The sequence below is a fragment of the Lichenostomus cassidix genome, chromosome 1, assembly GCF_008360975.1.
Source record: "Lichenostomus cassidix isolate B80296 chromosome 1, HeHo_3.0, whole genome shotgun sequence".
Taxonomy (NCBI): domain Eukaryota; kingdom Metazoa; phylum Chordata; class Aves; order Passeriformes; family Meliphagidae; genus Lichenostomus; species Lichenostomus cassidix.
Genome location: NC_139479.1, coordinates 108,482,287 through 108,507,746, shown reverse-complemented (window position 1 = coordinate 108,507,746; position 25,460 = coordinate 108,482,287). Strand labels below are relative to the sequence as shown.

Below are 25,460 nucleotides of genomic sequence, written 5' to 3'. Positions count from 1 at the left end.
CTTTGTCATCACTCTTGTCTGACCTTTCTGTGTGTCTTGATCAGACCACTGTGCTGGTGAATTGCCAGTCCAAGTGTGGCTCTTCTACTGGTTATGTGGGGGAGACCAGCTAAGAAAATGGTTCAAATAACTCATTTGCATGTGTCTCTTGAGCAATGGGTTGGCAGAAACACACCACCTCATTAGAACTGTGAAATGCTTTTAATGTATTTGGAAAATTTTTAACAGAGAAAACAATCCTGGGCATGTTTTGATGTGACCAGAAGGTATGTGTTTAGTCAATGACCATGATTCTGCAAACAAATTTTACTTGGAAACCTTGGTAAGGAGGTATTATCTTCTAGGTGTCAGTGACAAGACTGCACTTTGTGCTGGTATGTGGTAAATGGCATGTAATGGATGAAAATGTTTCCACCATGAAGAACTCCAGAAAGAATTGATTCATATATGAGTACTTGTTCTTGTCTTGTAATTGAGATTTAAGAGTGAAAACTGATGTAAAAAGGGCACTGAGTTCTGCAGCACTGTTCTTGTTTCTGGGATTACTGCCTCACTGAGCAGTGGGCCAGCATTCTCCTCAGGCTTGCTTTTGCTGGCAGTGCACATGCAGAAACTCTTCTTCCTGCCCCTCATCTCCCTAGCTGGTTTGCACTCCAGCTATGCACTACTGATTCCATTCCCACCTATGCAGTGTCTGCATTTCTCCCAAGCTGCTGTCCCTGCTCTAGGATTCTGTATCCTTTAGTTTTGTGCCTGAACTGAGGCAGGAGTTCTCCTTTTTATCTGTGCTGGCCCTGCTGGGTTTCTGCAAAGTGGGATGAACTGTTCTGGTGCTCTGATAAGGCTGGTCTTGACCGTTCTCCTGAGTTCCTTTGCCCTCCCAAGCAGTTTCCGATGGGATCCTTCCAAGCAGGTCCCTGCAGAGGCTGAACTGTTTAATACTGTGCTCATGGGCCTGGTCTCCTTATTTGATTCCGGGGTGAGGAATGCAAATGGGAGTCAATTTATAGCTTCATAGTACATTTCTATGGGTCAGGCTTGATATTTGTACTCAGATGTGGTGGTGTTTTTCTTTCTTTTTTTCCCCTCTGCCTCAAGATTGATTCTCCTGCGCACTGTACGGCAGGAGTTCGTGTACCTGCATGTCTCAGAGTGTTCTTACATAAGTGCTTGGGGGCGAGGGAGAGGAGTAGCAGGTAATCTTGGAGTCTTTCATCACAGAAGCCCTAGAGGATCCTTTTAACATAAAACTACTTGTACTTAACATAAAACATGCAGTAAATGAAATGTTCCTCCAGGTAAAAGTGTGACCGTTTGGGAAACTTACCTCATTCTATCACTTAGCCAGTTCCTCTGCTGAAGAGGAAGGAATTGAAGGAAGGTGGTGTGATTACCACATTAGCTTGAAACCTTGAACAGTAAAATCCTCATTTTCTCAGTCTTGTCTTTTCTTGTCTAACTTGACAAGTCTATGTGAGACTGTCTTTATAACATTTTAAATAGTAGTAATCTTCCTTGGTTCTGAATATTTGCTTCAGCTGCAGAATGTACAAATAAGCTCTGCCTTAATGTGCTTGAATAGACTTTTTTAGCTTAATGTTCCCTTCAGGGATTCAGATTCACAACTTTCAATCTTTTCTTCTTCCTACTTCTGTCTCTGAAAACATCAGCATCTCTAAGTATCTCCGCTTCCTCCTCAGGCAGTTTGTCATGAGGTATTTCTTCTGGTCTGTGAATTCCCTTTAAGTTGACTTTCTCTTTATTTGCCTGTTTTAGGGGTTTTTGGGGTTTTTTTTCGTTTTATTTTTTCTTGGTTGTGTGTCAGCTCCCTTGCTACAGCCTTGGCACTTTTATGATGCTGCTATTTGAAAAAAAAAAAAAAACCCAGAAAAAAACCCAGAATGAACTTTATTCAGTGTTCCTAACAATTGCCTCTTCTCTTCTAGCAGTTGGGATATTGAGTTTGTATAAAGAAAGAAACTTTTTAGAGGCTGAGGCTCTGATATTGCAGATCTCTCTTTCCAATCTGTAATTTAATATATGGTAGTAGTCTCATTGGTTTGAATGTTGTCACTGACATGCTAATGTTGGGCATATGTTCAGTGCTTTCAGCGTCAGGATCTTCAAGTTTTTCTTGAAAAAACTTCTCAGGCTTTTTCTAATTATTGTGACATAGAAAAAACAGATACAGAAGAAATAGCATAAATTGAATCCTAGGAAATTATTAGGCTCAGTCAGATTGTGCTGGTGTCATTTTACATGTCCTTCATGTTTTAGATACATTATTCTTAGGATCAGGAAAGATTTCTGTCTGTACATTAGTAACTGGAAATAAAGAGCACTATTCCAGTGCACTATTCTGGTGTTCCATGAGCATTGGTTTGTGCTTATTTGTTTCAGTAACAGAGTATAAAACTACCTTCTTCATATGTCTGTTACTGGTATAAATGACAACGTAAAAATTGATAATAAGCAGTTTTTTTGGACATGTGCTTTTCTTCATTTTTCCAGATCACTTTTGTCTGTCAGTCTGTAGTGTCTTTGTTCCTCTCCCTCTGTCTGATAACAACATGAGAAAATATTAGTAACGGTTTAGAACTTTGTTTTCTAATTTCAGGAAAATTTCAGTACTGTTCTTTTCCATCACTAACCATGATAAAATGCTGTAGTGGTACCAAAATTACTGGTTTATATTTGCATTGTCTTGTTTACACTCATTTGCCATGCATGTTAGGCTCCTCTTCCTGGAAATGAAGTCAACAAACGTTGTTATCCAAAACAGTTGGTGAGTAAGTATTTTGGAATGATTTTTGAAGCATCAAATACCAAACTGACATATTTTAGGGAATGCTGAGGAGCAGCAAACTGTTGGTGTTCTTTACTTAAGAGCTGGTTGTTTGCTTTGATTCCAAAACCACCTGCTTGCTGACTTTTTATACCCAGTGTTAAAAAGTACTGAGTTCATTATGATCAGATCCAAGTGACTTTGACTGTCACAAAATTCATCAAAGTTCCTAAACACAGAGATGCCACCCTCAGTTGAGGAAGTCTTTCTGCTACTCGTTGAGGGAATACCTGGGGAAACTGTTTTCTCATAGGAGTTTATTTTTTTTTGCTTCCCCAGCTACAGTTTGCCATGAGAAGCAGCGTCCTGTGCTGATTTATTTTTGAACTGATCCCTATGGCTATTCTTGTGTGTATTTATTTTCTTATTTACCATGGGTAGGGGCTGTGTGCCCTATCTTCCCTCTCCCAGGATTTGGTTACTTCAGCCTGAGGCAGTTTTCTCCACAGACTTCTCCTGTTGCCAGTGAGAGGAGATGCTACAGCTCTGGTGACACTTGGTGTTAGTTCTGGAATGGGAAGGCAATTGAAACCATTTCTACCTTTTCACTGACAACAGGGGAAACACAGAGGGTTTAGTTTCCTTATGCTAATGCACTCTGTGAATATCTGCCATGGTACTTCCCAAAATTGCTTACAATTTAATTTGAAGCAATGCGTAACAATTGACTGTAACAAACAAATAAGAGGAATGATGAGAAATGCAAGAACAGAGGCGCCTGTAATAAAATCATTACATGGTTCCAAGTGACTTCTATCATTGGAGTTGGGAGCAGAATGAGGCATTAAAAACTAAGCAGTATGAAATGTAACATTCCAGCAGATTTGAAAGCACTGTGGGAAGATCTAAAATGTTAACAAAATAGCCATTTGGCTCTGAAAGTCCCTTTTTACTAGAATTCACTACTCTCTTGTTTGGTGCTCTCTGTGAGGCAGCCTTCTAAGAACAAAAAAATACCGAGCAAACAGAAACCCCTTAAATAAAGCAATTTTCTTATGCACTGCCAGACTGAGTTAGTCAGAACATTAAAATAACTCACAGGATGATAGAGCAGAGTTGCCATCCTATGGATATATTTTCTTTGCTTGTGCATATATATATACACATAAAGATCCCTCAAAAGGTTTGGGCTATTATGTCTTTCTAATAGAGAAATGAGAATATTGTCCTTATAGCCTCAATGTGAAATTACTTCCTTCCAATCCCTCAAATTGCACTTGATTACAGATTCTTGGTCTCCACATAAAGGAACTACACCAAGATGTCCTTTTAGGTTCTTTGTAGTTGTTTGAACGTTGTACAAACTGGGAGTGGTTCTAGCTGTCCTCTTAGGTTGAAGTTACACAGAGAAACTTCAGGAAATGAAAGGATGAAATGTATTCCTTCTCCCTATTGAGAAAAAAAGCCCAAAAGATTAAAATGAAAGTGAATTTTAATACTCAATCATAGACAAAATATTTTACATGCAGATCTGTATGTACACAATCACATATATAGATGAATATACAAGAAAACTGGAGTGGATTTCATAGATCTTGGGAACAAGGGGAAACAGCTCAGGCTTTATTGCTGCAGTTCAGCTTTGCTGAGCATTGCAAATATAGAATGTTGAAAAAAAAGGTAATAAGAGGATAGCTGTTGGCAGAAGAGGCTCACATTTATCAGCAGTTTCAATTAGAATTAGGTACTGCACTAACAAAAGCCACAGCAAATGTGAGGATCAAAGAAGTGACTTGATTTACAATTACCTCTGTGTCACTGATGTGTTTATCAAACAATTCAGATACAGTAATGAGTAAAAATACTAATGTGAAAGGAGAAACCAGATCAAATCTGTCTCCCAAGTGTAGTGTACAAATGTTAAATGAGAGAGGAAAGAATTAATAAGGGGGAAGATTGGAAAACTTGTGAAAGCTGAAACCAGATGTCATAATTTAACAGAAGTGTTAAGATTCACAATGCAGGAGTGTCATAGTTAAGTGACATTAGGTCTTTACTTCTAGAAGTTAATCATAACCAGATCTCTGTTCTTAGCAGTAATCTAAGTGGAGAAAAAAATACTGGAACTAATGAGAGATATTGGAACAGTAGGCAGTGTAATTCCAACACCTGATTCTATGAAGATCAGAGCAAGTTTGACAGGGTGTAACTTAGAGCATTTTTGCCCCTTTTGTTCAGAATATGGAAGATCATTCATCCATCTCTGTTGAAAATGTCATTAGAGTGTATAGCATGTGGCAGAGAAATGTGATAGTCAGTGACATACAGCATGAGAGATTTTTCTGGTGAGGCATGAAGGTTGTCATCTGTAAGTCCTGCTTCTTCTAGCTTCTTCCTTTATCTTGGGAAGAGAGGAGGGGATAAAAATGAGAATTCAGTGGAATAGAAGATAGTGAGTTATTTCCAAAGACCTTAATGTGAATGTTACACTATCGTTATTTACCTGGAAAAAAAAATCACTTCTGTGGATCTGTCCGTGCCATGTGCATGAATCTTATTTGTAGGAGTCAAGGAGGTCTGTCAGGAGAGACTGATCTGCAGCTCTGAGGTTTCAGTAGGCTTCCTGGCAATTCCCCTTTGCTACAGAATGTATGTTGTTATCCATGTTTATTACCTTGTTTGGATGACAATTTCAACTGGCTTTCCCTCAGCATGTCTGTAATGCCAGAACAGCTCTGTAAGAGATTTTCAGGTTGTGACAGGCTTACCTGGCTTTCTTGGCCATGCCTATGAAGTGATGGTTTCCAACACAGGTAAAAATGAATGCAGTAACTGCTTCCTGTTTGAGATGTTCATAGCAAGTTGGACTGGGTGCAAGAGAGGAGATGTGAATTGGAATTGAGGCAGATAAACCTTGATGGGTGCATAATTAGCAAGTGGCCTTCATCTCAACTTCAAGCCTTAAGACATGCCTTGTTTGAGGGGGGAAATAGCATTAACAGATGATGTTAAAACTTTCTGTGACTCAAAATGATTCAAATAGCTCAGCTTTGGTGTGTAGTACCAGTCTGGAAACTCCAGGGTGACTGGCTGAGTCCAAGCTGCTTGCCTAAAAAGGGAGTGGATGTCCTCTAGCTCCTTTGCCACCTGCAACAATCTTGAAGTTTTTCCTCAATATAGAATATACCTAAAATGGTATTATTAATCCCGACCAATGAAAACAGGATGTAGGAGTAAAAAGAGAATCAGGAATACAACTTCATAAAAAGTTGGGTTTTTTTTGTTTAAGTGAAGGACTTTCACAAATATGTTTTAGAAATTTGATATAAAATGCTTATCTTGGTAGCTGCTTTGTAAGTATTACTGTATTCCATCAGAATGTTAGTACACAAACCCACTTGTATGTTTTTCCGAGATTTTGGCTCTGCCTAAGCAAGTTATTTGTAAATATCCTGCATTCAGGGAAGATTTTGATGAAAGTGTTAAATATTGTTTCTCTTGTCTGTAAAAGGAAAAAGTCCGTTTGAACAGGCCGATAGTTCATTGGAGTTTATGTACCTTAGTTACTTAGGTGCTCTTGGAATCTTTTAACATCTAAAATAGAACAAGTTATTGACCCCCATAAAAAAATTGGAGTGAAAGGTAACCAACTTATATCTTTTTTCATGGGAAAATATTGGCAGTTTACTTTATAGATGGAAAAAGAAAGGTATGATGTCAAAATTCCTTCCAACTTGATTCCATTTTAAGGTACTTGCAGTATTTTGTGATGCTAAGGATGCTTTGCTAATTTTGATTCATCAATGCATGAATAAGGTCTTTTTTTCTCCCTCTTGATGAATTTGTAGTCTGTTTATAGTTGTTCATTTGTTTTCAGGTTTTTCAGCAGTGAATGGCACAAAAATTTGTGACTCCTGCCCATGGAATTAGTGGGATTAGAACTAGATGACTTTAAATGTCCCTTTGAACATAAACCACTCTATGATTCTATGGTTCATGTCAGCTGCAGTGTTAGATGTCATTTGCTGTTTCCTATCAAAGACTGAGGTACTCACTACAAGAATAAGGATTTTTTTTCAGGAATATTTGAGAACTCTATAGAAGTGCGTTTAATAACAATACTTCTCATGAAGGTTGTTTACCTTAGTTCCTGAGACAAAAGAGAATTTGGGGAGGTAAATTAATTAAAATATTTTAGTGAAACAGAGTAAATCTATTGTTCCCTTTTGTAAGCCTGAAACATTGTTTTGTTCCATTCTCTGAAATATACTACCATATTTTTTTTTTTTTTTTTTCATCTGAAATATTCTTTACAGAGTTGAAGTACTAACATTTACTTCCTATTTTTTATAGCTCTTTGATTTCTAGAACCTTTTCTGGTTTCCATCTCTGAAAATTCTCTTGTTTAACTGATAGAATATTTCTTTGATTATTAAAAATTTTTTCTAGTTTCTCAATTAGAGATGGCATAACAATCTTTTGGCATGGCTAAAAGTTTAAAATGTACTGATATTTGCCTTCTGAATATCTAATGGCATTACATCCCAGTACCTCAATCTTGCAATACAGGTTATAATAGAATAGAAAAATAATCTAATGCTTGATTTTGGGTTTTTTGTTTTGTTTTTTTTAAGTTTGAAGAGCCAGCTGCAAAGAGAAGTGGAGGGAGTACTTTGAAGAATAAGAGCAGGATCTCTCATGGCAGCTTTCTTGCATGGTGCTATTTGTTGCTGCTGAAATGAGGTAAGAAGACAGCTGTTTATGCAAATAAAATGTCTCAGAAATCCACATGAGAAGGTGTTCACAACACTTATATGAAAGAAATGTTCCCTCATGCTCACACTGCGTCTGTTTCCTGAGTAAATCCCACATCAGCCTAAATTCCTGTCTGCCAGCTTGTGTTAATGAATATGGAACTTGCTGAAGAGCCAAAGCATAATGAAAAAAAGAGCATAAACATTGCTTTTAGTTTGGAATGGATGCATGACTAATCCAAATTAGACATACAGCACTGCCCATTACAAAGGGCAGGCTCTCTGGCTGGCTTTGCTTGTTCACTTGCTCTAAAGAGAAAAACAGAAATACACTGAAAACTTGGTTGAACATAGTGGAAAGAGGAAGAGAAAAGGGTAGAATTGGATTATAAAAACTGAGGAAAAAACCCTACAACACAAGTGCAGTTATATAGGTTGTTTTGATGTCCAACTGAAATATTAGGTTTTTTAGGAAGTGCAATATTCCTTCTGGCAGAAGAACAAGTGTGGCATATGGCATCAGGAATTTGGTGAAGTTTGGTGTTTTTTTTTCAAGAACTTGTCATAATGCCTAACCATTTCATTTGTGAGGGATGCAACACAGCTATATCTGTCTAGTTAACTTCAAGGACGGTTAAATATAAATGATTAAAGAACAAGTTGAGTTTCTTCTGACTGGCTTCCATATAAACACTTCTGTGAGAAAAGGGCCCAAGTGATTGGACACCTTGTGATGGTAGAGCACATGGGAATTTGTAAGTCAGTGTAGCCATGGTTGTGCTGGTGGTTGTACCTATAAAATCCCCTAATTTATGTAAGTCAGACCAATTTGTTAGACGTGTTTGTATCTTCTGGATCTTTTATAATATTGTTTTAAGTACTCCATTTTACCACTCTGGCTTCCAGATGTGAAAGAAAGAGAAGTTTAGAGGAACTGTTGCTCTTCTGACTTTGGCTGAGTGGATCCTAATTTTCATGTGCATATGGAAATCACAGAACTGATGATTAACTCTTGGTTGCCAAAATCTGTGTGTAGCATGGACAGCTACTTTATGGTGCTTTGGTGGGGTCCATTTTCTTTATTTTGGGAAACAGCTGAGGAATGTGATGGTATTTCATAATTTCTCATTAACCTCTTGGCAAGATGAACTGTATGGAAAATGAGACTGCAGTCTAGAAAAAAAATTATATGAGAAATTTCATGATGATTTGGTATCATTGAATACATGGAGCTGGCCAGTAGTAACTCTTGTAGCTAAATTTCTTATAGGTAAGAATACAGAATATTCTTATATTATAGGTAAGAATACAGAATATGTAATCTTACACAATATTGAAACTTTCTTTAAGTTGTCCCTGTTTTTTCCTTGTTTCATAATGGTGGCTAAAAAAAAAAATGAGCAAAAATCCCTCTTGACAGACAAATACACATACAGGGGAAAAAAGAGCTTTGAGCTCCAAGTGCAAGACTTTCTTTGGACACTCAAATCTGTGTTATTTCATTGCTTAGGAAAGCAAACTAATCCCTCCTAGAAATTCTATTATGTGGAACCGTATTGCTAGCGATACAAGTCAACAGCAATTTTGTAACTGTGGAAACCAATCATATTTATTTCTGTCACCCACAGTATGTTCCAACTGACTGGTGATAGTAGTACTCTGTCCTTTGCGTGGACTAGCTGCTGTAATAAGGGTGACAGATAAACCTCTGAAACCTATTGACAAAATATTTGCTACAAGAGATGATAAAACTCAGGAATTTGGATTTCATTCCAACTTGCTCTGGCAATGTGCTCTTGTGACCTATGCTCTGTTTTTCCTATAGAGGTGACTGTTTCTAAAAGACATATGCAATGAGGGGGGAAAAGCATATGTGAAGAATAATAGAGATTACTTTCTTGTTAAGTTCTAGTGCAGGTGTTACAGAAGTGGCAGCATCAGTCTCTTTTAATTTGAGGGGGAGTCCTACTGAGATCCTACAGGTCTGGGATAGAACAGATACAAAATCTGACAGGCTTTACACTAACTTGTTTTTTTGGTTTTTTTTTTCCTGCTAAGTTCAGTAAATGATATCTCCTTAACATGTCAAAAGGGAATTTTTTTCAGTCTTCATTTTATCAGCTGTGGTGAACAAATGTGTGCTGCATTTAGAAGGTGATCCAATCTTAATATTAAAGAAAGTTACGGTAAAACATTTACAAGCTTCTAATGACTAGAAAATGCATTAAAAATATATATAATTTTAATATTATGACTTTGGGAAAGCAGTCCAGACTTTTATCCTTAAAAATGAGGGCTAAATTTAAAAAAAAATCAGGTGGGGAAGGGGGGAGGAAAAAAAACAAAAACAAACCCAGACAACCTACAGCTTTAATTTTATTGCAAATGTATTGGTAAAATGAGACAATTGTGAAATAAATGAATTCTCTCTGACAGCTGCCAAATTTCTACCCATGATTTGCTGTTAAAGATGGTATTTTTAGCTGACTTTCTGGTCACCTGCTCTTAGAGGGCCGTCTAAATATAAGCTTCAGGCAATCTTTCATTGTACAGAGTACATAAGAGTGGCTAAGCAGGATATATAAGGTAGGACTTGCTTCCTGGATGAGAGGAAGATTTATTAGATTACAGTTGCTGCTAATTTCTGCTTCAGAAGAAAGTCTGATGAAAAAAACAATCAAAATTATATACACAAGGTTGCAAAAAGTCTACACCTGTTATCAGCTAAGGATAGTCAAAGATTAATGCTGCCAATGGTTTGGATTTCCTCCTTTCTCCCACTTTGAGACCAAAACCTGCTGCACCTGTACTCATTTACTTGGGGCAATGATTATTGGCTACATCTTCTCTCTAAGGAAAGTTTTGCCCTGTCAGGAAAACTACAAAGTGCTTGTGAACTGGGGAGAAGACCTCCTTCAATGAGGCTTCTTTGACATCCAAGCACTAGCAACATATTTAGAAACAAAAGTAATTTGGCAGCAGAGGTTTACCCTGGCATAAGAACTCTGACAAAGGATCCTGAAGATCTGGCATCTGTCAACACCTCACATCAGATGGTGAGTTGTACAGCTTGAACCTTGGTCTTGCTTAGGGAGGGGTGTGTTGTTGGGCTTGCTTCAGTTAGGAATAACTTGTGGCACTATTGACTAACAGGCATCTTTTTCCCCTTTTTTTCCTCCAAACCCATCTGGTAGCAGTGCATATCTCACAGTTCCCTCAGTAATGCTGTTAAGGACTTGTGTACACTGTCCTCAGAATCATGGATTAGCAGTGAGATTCAATCAAGTCCTCATATTAATGATTTTCTGCACTGGAACAGCTGCTGCCACCCATGGAAACCCTTAGGATTTTTCCCTGATTTTTTTCGTGTAAAGCCTCCTGCCTTCTCTTGGAAAAGAACAAAACAGGCACAAATGGTATGATGATCACTGACATTTTAAGACCTGCCTTGTACTTGTGACTTTCTAAATCCCTAGGTGTGGATTGTGATTCAGTAAATAAGGAGAAGGCTCAGTTGAGAGGAACAGGGTGATGTGCCCATGAAGTTCAGGGAATAAGGTCAACAAGCTGAGTATCCCAACAGCAAGGAGACCAGAGGGTGGCCTTTGTTTTTGATAAACAACTATCAACAGCTGAATGGATCATCTAGTGATGCAAATGTTTCCTGAGTCAGCCAGAGCAGCAGGGAGGCTGTAAATACTTGTTTTAGTCCAACGTGGAGTATGAAAATTGGATAACTGCTAAAGTAACTTTGAATAGAGTAGCAGGTTTGAGCTGGCTTCACCCACATATTCCATCCTGGAGACTGGGGATATTTGAAGGTTACACCTTTGACACATGGAATATCTGCAAGAAGCTGGTGAGGCTTTATGAACTCTGGCAGCACTAAAGGTTGATAATTGCGGGAGAGTGAAGTGTTTCAGTAGAACAGATCCTTGAATTAACAGAGGGGTAATCAGCTGATTCCTCCTTAGGCTGAATGTTGGCACTTGGGGTTATAAAGTGCCTCACAACTTCTCAGAGTTACAGAGGGAGTTTTATGCTGGTTTGGAAGCGACTGTGCACACCTGGTTTGTCACCTGGTTCTGTGCAGTGCCAATATGCTGTGGTGGAGGAAGGCAAAATTCCAGTCACCCAATGAGAGATTCCTTTAACTTAAGGATTGTAAAGTGTAGTATAGCCAGGCTATTTATTTAGACTACAGCATAGGTAAACTTGGCTGAGGGGGCCTCAACTTGTGCTGCTCCATGGCAGTGTAAGTGTGTGACCTCTCTCCTCACAGGTACCAGGAGGTCTCTTGGCCTGGCTGGAGTTCTGTGAATAATCATCTCCATGACACCTATACTGAACAAAATGAATTCTTCTGAAAAGAACAAAATAAATAGATGGGACAGGGGACTGGCAATATTTTTTTTTTCCTTCTGAAAAATGTGTCTTTCCAAAAAATAGGCTTTTCTATCTCTAGCCTATTAAACAGGTCAACTAAGACAGTGATAACAAAGATGCTGAGCTAAGTATGTTGCTCTTTAAGAGGTGTGTGGGAAATAAGGGCAGTAAGCTTTATCTTGTTTATTCTACTCCTCAGGACTATTTAATTTGAACCATGAAGAGGAGATTCTAGCAGTTAAACACCTGGGTATCAATTACTAGATATTGGAGCACTTACTTGTGGTTATCCAGATGTATTCAATAATGAATCCGTTTCCAAAGAAGGATATTGGAACCTTTGTCAGATACGGTGCTCTCAGATTATTTGGTTAACTGGTCAGACCTAATTCCTAACCCACCAGAGCTGATCCATTGATTTTTATTCCAATAATTGTTTTCTCAAATAGCATGCAACTATGTCTGGGAGTGGCAAATATTTATATGTAGTGATTTAGTCATTGTAGTACAACTCTTTGCAGGTTTTTGTAAGGACATCCATGCATTAGACAGAAGTAGGCATTTGTTGCTTTGACCTATTAGGACTTGTGACTTTCTGTAGCAGCTGTGGCAGATACTCACCTCTCTCCCCTTTATTATATTTATTTGATAGTTAGGGAAGGATTTGTCCTTGGAATATTGGATAGTGATGCATCTTGTGTCTCAAGTCATCCTTTAATGAGAATAAGCTTTTAACACAAAATCATTACTTAAACAATTTTAGAGCCTTTTGCTGTCTGTTGGAACTGAAATCAATATGTCAGGGCATAGATACTGAAATTAAGTGCAAACTTGATTTCAGTATCATATTAGTTTCCAGACTAACACTTCAGAGCTATTTAGCTAATAAACTATTTTTAACTAAATGTTTTTCATTGATATTTTCATAATGTGTTTTCCATGTATTTCCATTACGTTTATATATTGCCCTCACTCAGAGAAAATATGTATTTTGCAAGCACATAGCAAGGTTAGACTGAAATGCTGCCAAAGAAAAAAACCCCACCAAACCCCCAAAAAACCAAAACAAACAAAAAAGCCCCCACCAAACGACCAAAAAGTCCTCAACCAACCAAAAACGCTTAAACAAGGTCTTTTTCTTAGATCTACTGAGGGCAACAATTACAGCCGCTTAAAATAAGAACATCATAAGAACTAAACATGTCATATGAGCTGTTATAACTCTTAATGCCTAGTTCACTTGCACATTCTAAGTGTTAGGGAGGCATTTTACTAAGAATTTAGTTCTAAGCTTCTGTGTGACATTTTAAAGGTGACCCAGTCCTTTTTTGTCACGTCTTTGTACAATGTAGTTGTGAAGAGAAATTTTTCACTTCTCTTAATAGGTACAGATTTACTTGTTCTATGTTTTTAGCAGTAGTACTCTTGCATTATTACAAAGAAATATAATTCTAAGTGTGATTATAAACCACAATGTACGAATGATCATGTTCCTAGACTTCAACCTGCTCAATGAAATCTTGTCATTTTTTCTTCTTGTCACTTAAGGCAACTTGAAATGGCTCCAATATGAAAGAGCTCCAGCAAAGTAGTTCTACTCAGGAGTCAGGAAGGTGAGGTTGAGGCAGACAAAACTACTGGATGGAGCTATCCAGCAAAATTAGACTCATGAGGGAAAATAACTTTGTGTATGCATGATTTTAATGCTTTGTTTGTTGATCCTTTTGTTTTTTGTCAGAAAAACGATAAAACAGTCTTAAACTTTAGTGTACTACGTCAGAGATACCACTGCTGCATATTTGGATTATTTTATTTTTTCCCAAAAATTTTATTAATGTTAGGTCTCTGAGTTAAAGTTGCAAGAGATTGTTTTTTGTTGCAGTAAATTGGCCATAGATTAGGTGGGAATTGTATTAGAACATGGATTTTTTTTTTAAAATAGGTAAACAAAAAGTAATTCTGAATTTCTGAAAGAAATAATTGAGACTTTGACCAATAATTCTTGTTATCGATATTTTACCTGGACAGAGACATAATGCGAACCCCCTTTTAAACAAATTTTTTCATTATTTATAAAGTTAATTTTATTTTTAAGGGAAAAAAATTAGATGTAGAAAAATTTATTTAAATTTAATATTTGTAGATTTGTAGAAGATAGACTCTATGCCTATCACAGTGCTGTTTTTTTGGGGTTTTTACAGACCAAAAACCTGGAAGAACACATTAGGTTCTGTACATGGAATTATTTTTAGTAGGACCTAAAATCTTGAAAATAATAACATGTCTTTTATTTTAGTATAGCCTCTTTCCACTTGTGTTTCTTTATTCTGTGTTTGGACTTCCTTTAAAAGAATTTTATTGAACCTGGCTGGTACTGAAATGTTATCCTATGTCTTTCATATGGCTGCTGTTTGCATTTCATAAATGCTCATTCCAGGACACAGTTTAGTGCCTTGGCTGTTATTTTTATTGTAAATAACTTCAGTCAATTATCCACGGAGTAACTCCAGTTAATGTAGGAACAAGCATTTAAGTTCATGAATAATCTTGTTCTTCAAGTGAGTACATGTTTAATATTTCAGAACACTGTTATAACATTTGTTACAAGCAATTCAAGCCAGGCTATGAAATCAACTTCTGATAAGCACTTCATGCTCGGGAAATAATTTTAGAGGATGTCCTCTTTTCCAGCACACTGTGTGCATCTTTCCCAGTGTTTACTTTGCACCCAACTGCTAATGGCAACATTCCAATGCATGTTTGAGCTGCCCTTTCTCTGCTCCACTGCCACTGTGAATGGACCAGGCTGGCTTCTAAATTCTGAGAGATAATGAAGTTATAATTCCCCACAATTATGCTCTCAAGGATGACTCAGACCTCTCTGCATTACCCATCTAACCTGCCTGGATACTGATGAAAGTGTCCTGGTGGCACTGTGGTGGGGAGTGCCTGATCCAGCCTGCCTGGAAAGCTCCCAAAGAGGCAGTGGGATTAGACTCTGCAAAACTCACTGCTGCGTGGCTTCTCTTGTCTCTCCAGCTATCTCTCTTCAGATAGAGGAAATGTCAGTTGGTGCTGGCAGAAGCAGCAACTTTCCCCTCTAATGTGTTTTTTTTTTTTTTTTTGGCACATGGAGTGCACTTCTTTCACTCTTAGAGAGTTGAAACATTTCACTTGTGCTTGCTAGCAGAGCATCCCATGTGATGATTCTCACTTCTCAGCTTAAGATTGGTGCTGCTGGTTTGTTCCTTAAGGTTTACTGCTGTTAAATTAGAGACATGGTTTGCTCGGTCTTTGCATGGCTTCCACTTACCTGCCTGCTCCGGAGCACACCTGATCAGCTGAGTGTCATAGCTGGAGGTATTTAAAATGCCCACCTGAAAGGACCTAGAAACCTTGTGTAGCTCTGTGATTATGTGCAGGCATACATGATTGGCATTTAAGCCTCTTGGGCAAACAAAAGGGAGATGGAAAACTATAAAATGTAGTTCTATTAGTTGATAAATGATCTCTTCCCCCAAGGTGCACACTATTATTATTAAGATAACTTCTGGAATTTAACAAGCATATTTTGAAAGATTTTTTTTTTTTTGCTTGAGTTGGTGATGTTCAGGAAACTGAAACACTTAATGTAGAAATCAGTTAATCACAGCTCACACTGGGCAAGATTTAGCTTGGTATAAGAACTCTAGCTGACTGCATGTATGAGTATGAATTTGGTAATAGCAGCAAGACAGGCATCAAGCTAAATGCAAATTGATTTTTTTTTTTCCTTAAGAAAGGTAAATATTGGTATATTTATGACATTAAGTTTCTGGTTTAGTCCTATATGTTTGCATGGATTTGCTGTGCCTTGGGCTCAAGATGGGACGTTGGAATTATTAGTTGATGGGATTTCTTGGGGGGATTTATTTATAAGGATCCTCCAGTTTGTTTTGGCATTGTCAGATCACATACAAAGCACTGAAAGAGCCCTTAACTTTGTTTAGTTAGAGCTGGTTGCAATAAACATGATATTTTTGTAAGGTATGATGGTGTACAAAATCTTATTATAAGCCTTTGACACAAGCACAACTTTTTCCCTAGTCATGTATTTATAGAAATAATCTTTCACAAGATAAGAATAACTCATCATATTAAAAAACAAAATAGAGACAAAAGCTGAGAAAACATCTGCATTTTCTATTCAAGCCAGTTACCCTTAATGGTGAAAGGCAGTAGCCTAGATTTAGGTCTACTCTGTACAGATTGAAGCTATCATTGCTTTGAATGCCTTTTTGTCTTGATAGTTTGCAGTAAATTCTGATAGAGTAACTAAAGTGTATTTCCCCAGAAGGATACTCTGTGTGAGTAATAATGTCTCATTTTCTCCTGGACATGCTGTATACTTAAATGCATGATTTATAAATAGCCTATAAAATGAGATACATTTATTAATGTCTAAGTAATCATAGAAAGAATTGCTCTGCTGCATCAAATTCAAAATACTGCATCAATGATTCCGAGTTGCTGATTCTTTTTCTTCCCAGAAAGAGCAAATCATTCCTTCAAATATAACTCTTCTGCCAGTTGTTAATGATAGCAATATCAATTTTTTCAAAGCTACAACTCTGATTTGAGCCTCTTTCACAACTCTGTTCCCTTTTTTCCATTTCATAGAATGTTTTTCTTTTATTTCTTTCTACTTTTTTTTCCAAAACTAAATTAAGCCCCTTTTTCCGCTTGAGTTAGTGCCTTTTCTCTTTATAGAAGTACCCTGCACCCTTTCCACTTGTGAACCAGAATTTTTTATTATTATGACTGTTTCACTTTAGGCAAAGCATAAGGTGTTCAGAACTGCCATGAAGGTACATTGTAGTGGATATGTGCACACAATTTGTAGACAAAGTCATGACTCAAAAGCCAATAGTCAAGAAATTGCAAATGGGGAAGGGGACATCATGCCCTCTCTTTATGCAGATAAATGCCTTTATGTTCTGATGTCAAGATGCCTGATCCAGTGACCTATTTTCTCTTTTACTGCTGCTGGGCTGGTGGAGTGGGGCATTTGAAGCCTGTGTGATGCTGCCCTTGCAGCAGAATCTCTTGTGATGATGTTCATGCAGCCAAATTTCTCTGTCAGGTGTCTGTCAGGCTTTGGGTCCACTGCACTGTAGGTCTTAAGTTGGGTGTTGGTGCGTATTGTTTTCATTGAAATTAAAAGATTGGAGGGGGAAATACTCCATTATATCGATTTTTCTTTTTCAAACAACACTTTTATGTTACCAAAGAAACTTTCAGGATTTCAATTCAAAGGTCCGGTGTATTAAAATAACATAAAAATGTGAATTGAAATAAAATGTTTTCCATTATGAAGTCAGAAACGTTTTATTGACCAAAAACATTTTTGTTTCTGAGACTAATGATTTACTATTATGCTGAAATTTGATGTTTGATAAGTATTGGAGATATCTCTGTACTTTTAGTAGAATTAACCATGAAAGAGACGGCCAGTTCTCATTGAATCCTAAAACAATTCCAATCAATCTGAGCAGGCTGGATTAAAACCCTTCCTCCATTTCACACATGTACTTTGCTCAGACTTCCATTTCTAAAGCCTTTTTTTTCCTGTGTGTACTTTTTGCTTACACTAGAAAATTAGGACTGTTTTCACCAAGAAAGCGTGAACAGTTTTGTTTTTTTATAATGTGGAAAAGGGTGTTAATGTACAGTATATATGTCTGTGAATTTGCAACACACTGGTGTTTCTACACTAATTATCCATGTGGACACTCTTGTTACTTAATATATTTTTGACTGGTCATTGCATTTTGTTGCACAGTGCCATGCTGTAAATTCAATCCATATACTGCCCTTCAATATCCTTCCCAGGCAGACAAACCCTTAAAATCATTCACTATGAAGTCCCCTGAAAGTAAGAGGCTCTTGCCCTGCAGTCCCCAAGAGGTCAACAAAATAAACACCTTGATGGATAAAATCTATGGGATCTAACTCAGTGAAGCTATATTATAGACATTAGGCATATAGATTTGTAGGAAATCACCACTTTGACTGTATTTAACTGCAGGAATCTTTAGTCAGGTTATTCACTCAATGGCTAAAAGTCCTTATCCTGTATCTAATCAAAGTTATGAGCATTTTGTGATATGCAATTAACTGCGACTGCCCAACATCTGGGGCCAAACCTTTTGGCAGCTCTGTGTGAATACATGCACATTTCTGTGTGTACAAACACTGTAGGATGTTTTGCTTGTTAAACAGTGGTTTTATGTAGTTTCTATTGTTGTTGCAGTACTTGTGCTCACCAAAGATATGATTGCACAGGTTTGTACCCTTTAAGGAAAAGTATGGGGACATTTGTCAGAAATGGTCATTGAGAAGAAAGGTTTGAGGCAAGCCAGCTAGACTTATTCCCATTGCCACAACATGTGGGCACAGTGTGAGTCTTCATTTGCTTTTTTGGAGAAAAAGTTCTAATTCTTAAGATGTAGCTTTTCATCATTGTATGTTGGTTGGTTTTGTATATTCATGTATGGAGTTGGTTTTGTATATTCCTTTTTGTATGCCTCTCTTGGAAATAGTTACATGATGTACAACCATCAAAGAAATTGATGAAATTGAACTTTAGACACTTAAAAATGGAAGTTTTTTTCTTACTGTTATACTATGAAATTTTTTCTGTAGCATCAGGAGTCCTGGTTTAAAGCATTATTGTCCCTCTCTGGCTCGCATCTTCAACAACCCCTTAAGAGGCCTCTTCTGCAAGCCTATGAACATGAAATCAATCAGATGAAGGTTTCAAACAAACAGCTTACCTTTATTTCTGATTCAGCCATTCATTTTGGAGGTGTATTATGCTGCATCTCCTGGTGAGATGAGCGCTGCAGGAGCCACAGGCAGAGCAGACCTGACTGCTGTCCTGATTAGATCACTGACAGAGCAGCAGAGATTTAAACAAAATTGGCTGGGCAGTGGCTGCTGAGGCACTAATCTTTTCAAAAGCCACAGAAGCATGGCCAAGTGGTGAGTGTGGAAACCAAGTGTTTTGGGTTCTGTTCCTGCTATGGATGTATTTAGTTTGTCACCTGCATCAACTAACTAACTCATCTGAAAAATGGAGATTAAGTACTTAGTTTTCACCACCCTAAGGTGGCAAAGTGCTCTTTGGAGCAAGCTTTGGTTAGATTTTTTTTTTTTGTTTACCAAAGTGAGTAATCTCCCAGATGGCATCTCCCAGATGACTCCAGGTGTGTATTCTTCTCTGATCTTACTTATGCACAAATTACCTCTGTTTGAAAACTGCAGGGGGAAAAGGGGACAAAAGGCCATGGAAATAAATGTGGGCATGTATTACAACTAATACAAAAATAACTTGTTGCTTTCGTGTGTAAAGATGCACTAGTTAATAGTGAAACTGGAGATAACTCAATCTGCCCTAATTTACCTATTTTATCAATTTAATTTCCGGTTCTGGACATCATTTAGCGATGGAGATTCTTCATTTTCTTAAAGATGCCTAGATGGTAGGACTATTATTTAACAAGATGGTTGCAAAATTATTGGCAGCGTGCTGATTCAATACTGTTATTTCAAGTTTTGTTTTTTTAATGAGATGCCAATGAAAAAAACATTCCTGTCTAACAGCATCCAGGGTCTCATAACAGGCTTTTGTATTGGCTTTATATTGTATTAATCCTTAAAATATGGACTTACCTTCTGAAATTTATGATTGTTAATTTATACAAATATAGCATGTTTTACGTTAGATACTGTGTTAGAATGCAAGAAGAGGATTGATGTTATTCACTTCCTTTCCTGAAGTGTACAGTCTACTTTACTGTGAATGTGGTATAACTAGAAAGATACATTTGCTCTTTGCTTTTAAAAAAAAATTTGGGCAAGATTTGCATTTTAGGGCCACATTCTCTGTGTGCCACATTTGATCCTCCTGGATTTGTGCTTACAAACTGAGCAAATTCTCAATTATATTGAGAGGGCTGCCTTAAAAAAAGAAAAAACCTTATTTCACACTCTAAGCCTGAAAAATTAAGTTTCTACCAACAGTTATAGTCCAAGTTGGCTCAGACCTCTGTTTATACATAAAGTCATTTTTATGTAAGTTGTGACATTCTAGAAATTATTTTTTTTGTTGAAGTACTGGGCACTGACTGTATTTTAATCCATTTTTTTTGTTAGATTGAAGTAATGGAAAATATAACTGAAGTGCAAAATTCTCTTAGGCAAGAAATTCTCCTGGGGTTCCTAAGGGAGCATTTCTGCCTCAAAACTGAAACAGCCCCTATTTCCAATCTTGAAGTAAAACATTAGGTGCTATCACTTTTGTTCCTTCTAAAAAGTTTTTCTGCACTGTTGCTGTCCAAGATCAGATACAACTGCTTTGCCTTAAAGGTTTGTCATATATTTAATAGGCCTTAGTCTTTGTATTTAGCCTTTGCATATGTGATTTCTCCATCAGAGTGCTTTCAGCTCAGGAGCTTACAAATACAAGGGGGTCCTAGGAGTCATTATGTCACCCTAACTGAGTAAGACATTTTACAATTAGAAAATAAACCAGCTGCTGACATGAGCTAGGATCTCAGGTGCCATGCAGCACATGATTTTTGTTGCAAGACTTGAAAGGATCCTGCCAGAAATGGACAGGGAACAGTAAAATCTCTCTTCAATCGCTGTTGGCTTAAATCTTTTGACTCCTTTAAAGTGTATTGTGTTGCAGCACCTTCCTTGCTTTACTAACTTTCTCTCAAGATCTGAAATAGGGGATGTGTTTTGGGGCTGGGATGATGTTAACATAGGCAGAGTAAGGGAAGATGATTGGAGAGGTATTTCTGCAAGGCTGCTAGTACTATAATCCTATTGCTGAAGGAAAAAAAGAGGATGGGACAAAAAAAAGGACATTTTTTCCTACAGCAGGTGCACAAAATAAAGCAGCCAGGAGCAGGAGTAGTTTTTGCCATCATATATAATTTTAACCACTGTTTCACCTCCCTAAATCTGCAAGCATAAACCTTTCCAAGAAAGTGTGTGTATGCAAACACTCGCACTCTTAAAATAGGTAAATTATCTTTACCATTATGACAAAATTTTGTTGCTGTGATGATATAATAAGCAGATTTTGAACCCCAACCATCTTGTAAAGCAGAATATCTAATTAGAGCTGTAGTCCTCTAAAAGCAAAGGTAACCTGTTGTTGGGGGAACATCTCAGGACTGTGTGTAGTTTTAATGGATGTATTATTTTAAACATGGCCTTCACCATCTGCTCCACCCTCTTCACAATCAGTCAAGAACATAATGCACAACTGTATTGTAAAATGAAAGATGAAAGTGATTTCAATGGCTTTATGTTCCTTATTTAATCAAGTTTTAATCGGTTATGATTTTTTTTCTTACAAATTGTGGGAGGACTGGAGGATTGCTGTACCTGGAATGTTTGTGGGGTTTTTTTTTCAGTCTTATGGCAAATTTTAATTGAGTCACATTTGTTGGGTAAATTCAGGTCTGTAGATTATGCTACAAGCCCTTAACAGATCATGAATAGAGATGTATATTAGCCATTCCTCACTTGTGGAATACTCTGAGGTCTCTGCCTAGAGTGGCACTGACCTCTTTGCCATTGCAGTTTGACAGTTTGTGTCTGAGCTTTTGGGGTAAATGTGTGCTGGGAATGTAAATATGAAAAGGTGAAGAAATTCTCTTTTGAAGGAAAAAAATGAATGCATCTGTTTGGGAAGCTGTGTCTCTGTAAACATCCACACAGTCAGTCTGTGTGCACATGAGCTCAGGGAATCACAAATATTTCTCCAATGAGCTGAGTTGCTTGCTTGTGAAAGTGCTGCAGAATTGAATTGTAGGAACATATGACCATTGTTTGCACAAAGGTTCAAGAATATGAAGAGACTAGGTTTGAAGTTCAGGACAGTGTGGTTGTGTGATTATTCAAAGGTTGGACTTGATGATCTTAAGGATCTTTCCCAATCTAGGTGATTCTGTATTTACATGAAGCAAGAATCCTTTCTCAAGAATTTTAAATAATTTCCTAAGTGTGTATTAGCCCAGTAGTTGGGCTGTTCTGTACATAAAAATGCTGGCTGTTTGTCAAGTGTTGCACATAAAGAGAGTTTCGTTAAGCTGTGTCCCTGGACAAAAGATTCCTTTGCAAAAGTGGATTCCTCTTCTGCTTTGAGTCACAGAAGTTGTGCATGGAAAGGAAAACAGCCTGGAAATGAGGCTGGCAATAGTCTGCCTCTCTGTAGAGGACATTATCAAAATATACATTGCCAACAGACAGAGAAATATCTTGTTCCTGGCAGTCTGAATTTGGCCCACAGATTGGTTTAAGTTTGTCCCCATCTAATTAAGTGGCTTACAGAACTGCCATGAACAGGCATTTCCTGAAAACTAATTTACAGCTCCTTCTGCCTTGAGAGTTTTTTGGGGAAAGGAGTTAAAAGTGCCATAAAAGCACAGTGGTGTTTTTTAAAGAGCCACCTTTAAAAGGAAGGAAGGAATGAAGCCCACTGCAGGGAGGGGGAAGTCACAGATTCATACTGAAGAATTTAAGTGTTTTATTGTGCAGGATTACGGTTCTTGTTTATGTACGACTCTTGACTCATTAAACAGATTGCTGTAGGTACCCAAATGAGTCTTTAGCCAGTTTTATGAAATGAGCACTTAGTAAAATCACAAGATTATTTTATCCAACTTGATAAGGCCATGTATGGTTCAAGGATAGTGCATGCATTTACTTCATGGAAGTGGTTTATCTGTATTGGAATTGATTTAGTTATCTGTTTAATTATCTCTAGATTAAGTTCCGATTAATTTTCCCCTCTTACATAAAAATATGCAAATGAGTAGTCAAAAACTGAACATCAATAGAATCTCCTGTGAACTGCATGAACAAATACTTGTCACAAATCTGACTCCACAGTCAAAGGGGTGGAAATAGCACCATGGATGGATTTACAGGATACCAATAAAAGCCTTTTATATAAGAACATCCCCAGAGACAAATCTTTTATGTACTCTCAGAGGTGCATAAATCACTGACAAATCTGTCTGGCAAGATTGTTTAGTAATTTGATTTATTAACCAAACCAATTTAACAGTTTATAGACTTGTTCATTCTAACTTGTTAGAGACATTCTCTGTTTGTAAAAGACCACTAAGTGTGTGTATGTGCCGCTAAATTATAACTAAAATGATGATCAGTTTACACTCTTCCTGTTCCCTTACACTTTATGTAGTATGCTAAAAGGGGTAATTGTGTGCTGTAGCATCTTCCCTGAGCATTTTGTTTTGGATATTATTCTTAGAGAACATCTCAGGGATTATAACAGTCTTAGAAACGTCTTTATTTACAAGCAAGAAGACCTTATTTTTAAAGGGTTAAATTATTGCTCTTTCGTTCTTCCTCTGAAATGTCTCTATGCTTTGTGACATATGGAACAAACAGGCTAGTATTGCCATTTCCAGATGGACATATGTGATCCTCTCTATCATGTAGCCTTTTTCCATCTTGATAAATCATCCCAATTTGATGGGAACCGCCTCTCTGCACTTAGGCTGGCATAAAAAAACCTTGCCACCCCTTTTCTGAAAGGGAGGTATCCTGCCTTTCTAAATGCTGCATTAGTAGTCATGCCCACCAACAGAATGTTTCTGTCTAAATGAGCTTTTATTAACCAAGAGGGAGGGAAAAGTGCTCTCAGTTATGACAGACTGAGACTCCAGCAGTTGGGGGAGGGAAAAAGCAAGGAAAACCCTGAGCTCCAGAAGTGGTCTGCCTGCTGAGAGGCTGGACCTTAACAGGCTCTGTCTGCTGCACTTTTTCCAGGATAGGTGACTGTAGGCATTGTAACAGAATGAATGCACTTGAATGTTTTTATTAGCTATGTTTGCAGTCCCCATAATTAGGAAGGCAGGTAGAGAAAAGGGCACAAATCTATCAGCACATACTTGCTCTTGAGGCTTGAAGTTTGTCTGTGTAAACTCAGCATGCAAATAGGAATCCTTGTGCTCAAATTATCAATCTCTAAGTGTGTTCTCCTATGGTCATTACTCAGAATCTCTTTCAAAAGATGAGCTAATGTCCTGGGCTGCCTTCTTATGCTATTAAAATGCATAGATCTTAATTACTGTTTGCCTTTTAAATGATGTTCAATGCATTAGTGCTCCAGGTAGAAATGGTTATTAGCATCTTTGTTGCTGGAGCTTTGTTAGCCTGGCAGGCTGAGGCCTTCCCTAGACAAACATACCTTGATGATGCAGAGTTCAGTACAATTGATTGTAAAGATAAAACTGACACAGGAGCAACAAGAAATTAAAAATCAGAAGGATAAACATATTCTGCAGCCTGTTTTATGGATGGGGCCAAGAGATTTGCATGGTTGTTGATATGGTTTGCAATCCTGGTCCTTTTGTTGTTGCTTTCCATAGTGTAACTGAGAATGTGACCATGAAGGTAAAGTTGACTTTAGTGGACTTTGTTTCACAGCCTGCTATTTACCCTTAATGAAGGAGTTAGTGCAGAACTTGGTAAAAATGTGTAATGTTGTGTGGCCTCATAAGAACTGAGTGGCAAGCTGTAAGAAAGAGGGTAAATTAACACCAGATTTGCATCTAATAAATCTTCTATAAATTAATCATACACATTAATACATGGCAAAGTATATCTATTCTCATTAATGAATAAGAAAAATGCCTTTTAATATTGTGCACTGAGGACAACAAGGAAGACAGTGACATTAACAGAAGGGTTTTTCCTCTACAATGAGTTTGGGAAATCCTCTCCCTATTTTGCCACCCACTCTCTAGCAGTGCTGTGACTGTGGCTGGCAGAAGGAAAAGCAAACGCTGCCGAGCCAGCTACTCGCAGCTGTATCTGTGTCTCAGCTGTGCCCATCCATCTGCAGTCGCTGCCATCTGCCAATTGCTTCACTTGGGGAGCATCTGGAAGGCGAGTCATTTTAAAGAGAATCTGCTGCACAGCAAAGAAATTAGTTCCTCCTTTTTCTTTTTAACCGTACTTGCTTCTCTTGCCTTTCTCGTGGCTTGTGTGTGTGGCAGGAGTTGTACACTAGCAATGTGTAGCAACTGACTAACAGGGTGTTCCCTCCAGTATTCCACAGAAAAAGAATAATTAGAGTATGTGTGATGAGGACAGCACAGTGAGATGCTATTGTCTTCCACACTTGAATCTATGAGTAGATTCCTTGTAGGAATGCTGTGTTCTACTAAGTTCCACAGGAGAGGATGGCTCCATTTGTGTGCACTTGCTTATACTCTGAAGAATTATCAGGAAATGACTCATCTTTATAGATTTGGCTTCTAGGGCCTTAGTTTTAACAATCTGTTTCTTCTGTTTTATTTTCAGTTCAAAAAGTATAGACACAGGTAAATGTCTTTTGATCTGGTAATCTCTTAGAGTTTTGTATATAGTAATGCAGAAGGATCTTACTACAAATAAACAAGAATGCTCATTCATAAGTGTGTAAAAAAAAAAACCCAAAAGTG

General features: G+C 37.6%; 1 long non-coding RNA gene across 1 annotated transcript in view; it reads left to right on the top strand.

Annotated features, from left to right (window-relative positions):
* Nucleotides 1-25,245, top strand: part of LOC146445515 (uncharacterized) — a 52,784-nt gene extending 27,539 nt beyond the window's left edge. The window contains exons 3-4 of the long non-coding RNA XR_014852516.1: nt 7,420-7,528; nt 25,194-25,245. This is a non-coding gene — a long non-coding RNA (uncharacterized LOC146445515). The remainder of the gene's footprint in view (nt 1-7,419; nt 7,529-25,193) is intronic.
* Nucleotides 25,246-25,460: the final 215 nt, after the last annotated feature.